Raw genomic sequence first — 5697 nt, forward strand, 5'->3', positions numbered from 1 at the left:
ATTAGTTGTGGTTTATTATTGTCATATGTACAATAATATGACAGTGCAAAACTTGTTCGTACAGATCAATTCATGACATAGTGAACTGAGCTAAAGCAATATAAAACAATAACAATGCAGGTTAAAGTTTAACAGTAAAAGAAAAAGTTCAGTGCAGATAAATAATCAAGTGCAAGATCATAACAGTGTGAGGTCAAGAGTCCAATTTATCATACCAGGGAACTAATTAATACCCTTATAAGAGCCAGGTAGAAACTATCCTTGAGCTATACTTTCAGGCTTGGTGTCTTCTGCCCGATGGAAGAGGGGAGAAGATAGAATGTCTAAGTGGGTGGGGAGTTTGATAACGCTGGCTGCTTCACTGATGGAGTGAGAAGTATTGGCAGAATCCATGTTGTTGTTTGTGAGGGGAGATTTTAGAAGCTCGTCTTGTCCTTGGCGTGATTAGTGACAGTGGCGTTGGCAGGAAAAACTTAGGCTTGTCTTCCTGACCAAATGGAAGGGTTGAACGTGTAAAAGTGGAGAGTAGAGAAAACGGCTGGCTGTACGTTCCAGAAACCATTTCTTGTGCTGTAAGACAGAAGTCAAATTATGAAATGATAGGACAGGGCCTTTAATTTCCTCTGTATTTTTCTTAAAAATTACTATTTGTGTAACCTCTATAAGTACATATGTGTGACCTGGAACTGACAGGCTCCAGATTTTAATAATCTTGGCCCCATATGTGACTTGAAAAACACATGATGGCTTGGATGAAAAATGAATGTTGCAATCAGTATTGTAATTTATTTCTCGGAGGAAAGTGGGAACATTTTTCACTACTGTTTATAAGGATCAAGGTTGTAAAAACATTTTGTACTTTATGTTCTTTCTTAAATAGCACTAATTATAGGAAAATTGTGATTAAGATGCTCATTTTGCCTAACACAGAACAGTTTCAGTTGTTAATTAATTGACTCCAATCCAGCCAGAAAGTTGTGAGTTTAAGGTCTGAAATTTTCAATAGCAGCTCATTTCAGTGATTGGGGTGGTGATGTGGGGTGGGATGAGGGGGAGGATAGGGGCTGGTGGAAAGAAGGCTCTGGAACACCAGGGAAAGTGATAGATTATCAAAGGAATGAGGAAAGTGATATTAACCATATGTTACCTATTTAAATTGGACCTCCCACTCCCTCAATGTGAAGCAAAATTGAAGAGTTTAGGTCAGATCATCATCCCAAGCTGGCTTGAACAGGAAACATGATGAAAAGAAGGTTGAAGAAAATTCAGTTAACCATTAAAGCATCACTCGTTTTACTAAAATAACCATTAGTGTGTGGGGCTACTTCAGTTGCTCGTCAGGAAAGTTGCAATTGTTCCGTCTCTGAGCAATGCTTGAAGGGAGAGGTTCGGGAAAACAGATGGTGGAGGAGACAGGATTATCTGCTCTTGTGGTAACCGTGAGAGAAGAGTGACTGAAGTGACGCTCCTCTTGTAATCAAATACCGGAGTGCCAAATCACAGTAATCCTGCACCTAATGATTCCTGAGGACTGCTGTCAATCTTCACCTTCTCTTTCTCATCCAATCTTGCTCGGACACTCCAATGCTCCAAGATTAACTTGAATCATTCCTTCTAATGACACCGCCAAGTCCCTTTAATCCTTTTTTCTCCCCAACAATCTTCTTCAGGTTTTCAAGTCCGCCACCCAATACATGCCCTCTTCTCATCATTATCATCAAAGAGGAGGTACAAGCCTGAAGGTGTACACTCAATGCTTGAAGAACAGCTTCTGCTCCTCTGCCATCAGATTTCTGAACAGACAATGAACCCATAACACTATCTCACTATCTTTGCTATCTTTTAGCACTACTTAATTAACTTAAATATATTTTTTAATTGTTATTTTAATTTATAGTATTGCACTGTACTGCTGCCTCAAAACAATACATTTCATAAAATATGTCAGTAACAGTAAATCTGATTCTGATTCTGATCCTGGTTTATGCCATAGGCTTACATACCTCGAAGATGATCTTTTTGTAACAGTAGCACATTACAAACATTCGAAATAAAGTGCGTAACTTAAATTGACAAAAATTATACATAATTTATAAAACAAAATAAACGGAAGTAAACCTGACAACTTTAGCGCAAGGGAAATGTAGTGTGAGGTAGGATTAAAGTTGCACAGCTTGGTTCGAGAACGTGATAGCAATGGAGAAGAAGCTGTTTTTGAACATTGCGACTTGGGTTCTGATGGCAGCAACGAGAAACTAACTTCAAATGCTAACATCATACTTGGAAAACCCACTGTTATTTACTAATCCTCTTGTAGTAGCCTTTACATCAAATATCTTACCAGCAGCAACAAGAAGATCAATTGAAATACTGCCATCACACTTTCCAAAGCCATGGTAGCTTCTACATCAAAGATCTCACAGGTAAAGGGCTCTGCCAAACTTTTCCAAATGCTTGTTGTTGATTATTTGAGATGACTGTATATGCAGCAAGTTTGATGTATAACGTTCTTCTGTTTCTGCCCCAGTGATTTGCACTTGAACATTTGTCACAGAAAAATCACTCCTGTGTCTGAACTCTAATCACTTGCATATGCTCCAGATGGTATCACGCTGAGCATCAGAAGACAATTTAAAAAAAATCAAATATCTAATGAAAATAAAGAAGCCTAAATCATAACAAAGTCAGTCAAATAGAATGGGAGTTTTAAGAGAATAATAATGATAGAAACTTTCATTTTCTTGTCAGTCTGTTTGCTGGTTATAAAAACTTTCCTGTCTTAGATATATATGTTTTTTTTAAAGGGTCATAGTTGAAGAAGGTATCCTTGCATGCATGTTCTGTCAGAAATAACAAGCCATAATGCTGTTCATTCTTGCAATTCATGAGTATTTATGCTTTATTTATTTAAACTTTACGACATTCTGGTTCTGTGAAATGTAAGGTACCACTTTTTGTCACATGCCTAGAGGTGAATGAAAATAAAATGTATGGTAAAAGAGTAAGTATTTAAGCCTGCATTTTTTCTGTACATTGCAGCTTTACTGAAGAAGTCGATCAGTTTGCAATTACCCAATTAGCTGCCATTTACTCAAAGTATTGTTAAAATCAGCAGAAATAATAATTAAGCCTTTCAGCTGTTGTTCCACATTTTAGGATCTACTTCTGAGAAGTGTTAAAAGAAAAACACTTGGAAGACTTGAAATGCATATTACAGGGAGGAAATAAGTGTGCATCAGAGTTCTTTGGCTTCTACTCAGTTCTGGAGTCAGTATTGTAAATATTTTCCTTCCTTGTACATGATTAGACTGATAGGAGGCCAAGTATCTTTTTTTCCAGCTGAGATGGCTCGTATCTGGTGGGAGACATTGCTACAGCTATTAATAGTGAGAGGCGTAGATTTGGTGGGAAGAGTCAGACTCTGCCCAGGGTGATGATGCCACCCATTAGAAAAGAGGTAGATTGTGGCAGATGAAGACTGTGCCAAGAAAATGTGGCGCCAGCTACATAAACATGCACAGGAATTAAAGAGCAAGACAGCTGTAGCATGATAACATTTACAAAGGGAGAGACATCAAGAAATGACAAATGCATCATTGAAACTTGTAAAGTATGAGCTGCTATTTTTGAGCTTTTTTTTTAACTTAGTTTTCCTCCAGACTCTGTGATGTTTTTGAGGAGGATGGCCCTAAGTGTAACGTAATGACTGAACATTCCGCTCATATAAGACAACGATTCTGATTCAGATTCTGAACATTTAAAATCATATGGACTTGATTGATCCTATCTGCATAAAGAAAATTATTCTAGTGTTTTGACTTTCTTGACTGTAGGGTTAGATAAAGTTATTCCGCTGTCTCCATTGATTTCCCTGTCAGTGGCACTAGGTCACTGAAGTTCATCACAGCATGTCGAACACCACACAGGCAGAAATCCATACTAGCTACAATTGCTGACCATTTCACATGTAATTTGAATAGTTTGCTGCTTTGATCAACTGAGCCACAAGACTTCCCACAAAATCCAAGGTAAATGTCATTACACCATTCCTTTTTTAAAGAAATCATGTGATACAGCTTTCACTTTTCTCATTTTAAGAAAGGAAAAGTTGAAATTTGAGAATAATAAACTTTCTGCTTAGAAATTTTCTAAGGATTGTTTGTAAATTCATAATAATTTATGCTGCTCCAGATTTTTTCAAAACATTACTTCCAGTTTTGCTTTGGGTAGCAATATACAACTTAATCAAATTTAAGCATGGTTGAGCAGTCTTGATGGGCCAAATGGCCTAATTCTGCTCTGATGTCCTATGTCTTATCTATGTAATTAAACGTCTTGCTTCTGTTGCCTGCCTGGCTTCTTGGGAATTGAACTGGTTAGGGAAATGCTCTTGCTGATTTTTATTTCTTCTGATATGGGTACACTGAGGGTAGGATTGAAGAATGCATGGCACTGGTCATTTTTGATGAGAATAATGGGATGAAATTGGCAAGTTCTTAGAATGTGCTCCCAATGTCGTGTACCTCAAATAGCCTCTGACAACCAAATCCAGCTCCTGCCCTTCATGCATGGCTTAGCTACTAAGCCCGGCGGAACCATTCCTACTGACAGGAGAAGGGGCAAAGGCGTGTTACTAGCACCTTAAAACCAGTCACTTTGGACAGATGGGGCTCATCAGCTGTTGCTGGCAGCTCATCTAGAGGAAAATACTGATATCAAACCTCCTCTGCTTTGCAGCTACACTCACTCATGGGGAAGGCTTTGGGAGTAAACCCTGAGGGAAAAGTCCAGAGCTGGAGTCCTTAAGGCAGTCCTACATTGAGTTCAATGCTTACTGGCAAGTCCTCCGACGCTTCTGGTACCAAACCACATCAGTCTTGGCTGTTCCTTTGGGTTCATCAGATATGTGGAGAGGGGGAGCTTGCTACATGGGCAATAGCCTGATCTCCATATTTTAGTCTGGTAGGCTGCAATATCCATGGTCAACTCTGATCGACAGAGGCCATCGAACCTTGAAAGTTAACCAAATGTATCACAAGTAATAATCTACTATGCCAGGGCTTACTGACCTTTTCTATGCCAGGGACCCCAACCATTAACTGAGAAGTCCATGGGCCCCAGGTTGTGAATCCCTGAACTAAGCAAGCAATGCTGATTCACTTGAATGGCCCATTCATATCAAAGGCCATGACGTGTGAAAGGATTACTTGATTAAAAAGTCTATGAGGTAAAAATCAACCAATAAGCAACCAGCAGCGACTAGAAAAATAAACTATTTCAGATGGTGAAAATCAGCTGTGGTTTAAAACTGGTCCCATCTTGACAGAAGCAGTTCATAAAAGCACTAAGTATCAAACTTGAGAAAATAAATTATAAAGATAATGTTATAACTTACTCAGGTCACCTCCAATATTAAAAACAGACTAGAAGCATCACTGCAGACTAATAAGCACTGTAGGAGCCATGCATTTGTTTTCTATCTACATTGTATTCTGTGTAGGGCGTTTATTATGTGTATTATGGTAACTAGTCACATGATCAGGGGCATGTTAAAAGAGAAGGGAATAAGTTACATATTCGTGTTTTGTTCTGGGCTGTTTAGATTGGAGCTGGGGACTGACAGATGTCATATCTTTTGTTGATTTAGCTATGATTAATAAACCTTGAAGTTTCATTACTTCAAGATCGCATGTTTTG

The sequence above is a fragment of the Hemitrygon akajei genome, chromosome 14 (assembly GCF_048418815.1).
Source record: "Hemitrygon akajei chromosome 14, sHemAka1.3, whole genome shotgun sequence".
NCBI classification, from domain to species: Eukaryota; Metazoa; Chordata; class Chondrichthyes; order Myliobatiformes; family Dasyatidae; genus Hemitrygon; species Hemitrygon akajei.